Genomic DNA, 716 nt, shown 5'->3' with positions numbered 1-716 from the left:
ATATATATATATATATATATATATATATATTGCTTCATCTTTTGATTTGTATATAAAAAAGATGATCGAAGACGTCAAGTTAAGAGTTGCTATTGTCAAAAATTGCTTACTTTATCATATTTACGTTAGTGATGTTGCTTATTGTCTAATCTAAATTTAATACTTTTCATCAATTAATGAAATTGTGATTCTTGTAATCTAAATTCAATACTTACCATTAGTTGACTCTATGTTCATTATTGGTTTGTATTTCCATGTTTACACATAATGATATTTTTGTTTTTATTTCTTAATATATTTTTTGGATTTCTAAATAATAAACTCACACGTAATCTCAACGAAAAATAAAAACATAGTAATTTTTTTCTTAAAATTTGGTATATTTGTATTTTTCAATAATAACTATGAAAAAATATGATCAACAAATAAGTCAAGTAAAATTTAATCTATCTGTAATATTTCTTTTAAAATTTGTCCAAGTCATTTTAATCAACTAGACAAAAAAAAATTCGAAACAATTTCCAGATTCAAACTCTCCACGTGCTTTATATTTTACCAAGTCAAGTGCGCTAGCTGCAATAAAAAATAATGTGGATAAGAAAACGAATGCACAACAGTTTTTACACAGTTGATGCTCCCTTGCTTCTTTCTTTTGAACCGGAGCTTACTTGGTAGTAAAATAGTTCGTGAAAATTAAATAAGATTTATGTTAAGTA

This window comes from Solanum tuberosum, unplaced genomic scaffold (assembly GCF_000226075.1).
Source record: "Solanum tuberosum cultivar DM 1-3 516 R44 unplaced genomic scaffold, SolTub_3.0 scf00048, whole genome shotgun sequence".
Lineage (NCBI taxonomy): Eukaryota > Viridiplantae > Streptophyta > Magnoliopsida > Solanales > Solanaceae > Solanum > Solanum tuberosum.
Note: the sequence above shows the minus strand (reverse complement) of the source record.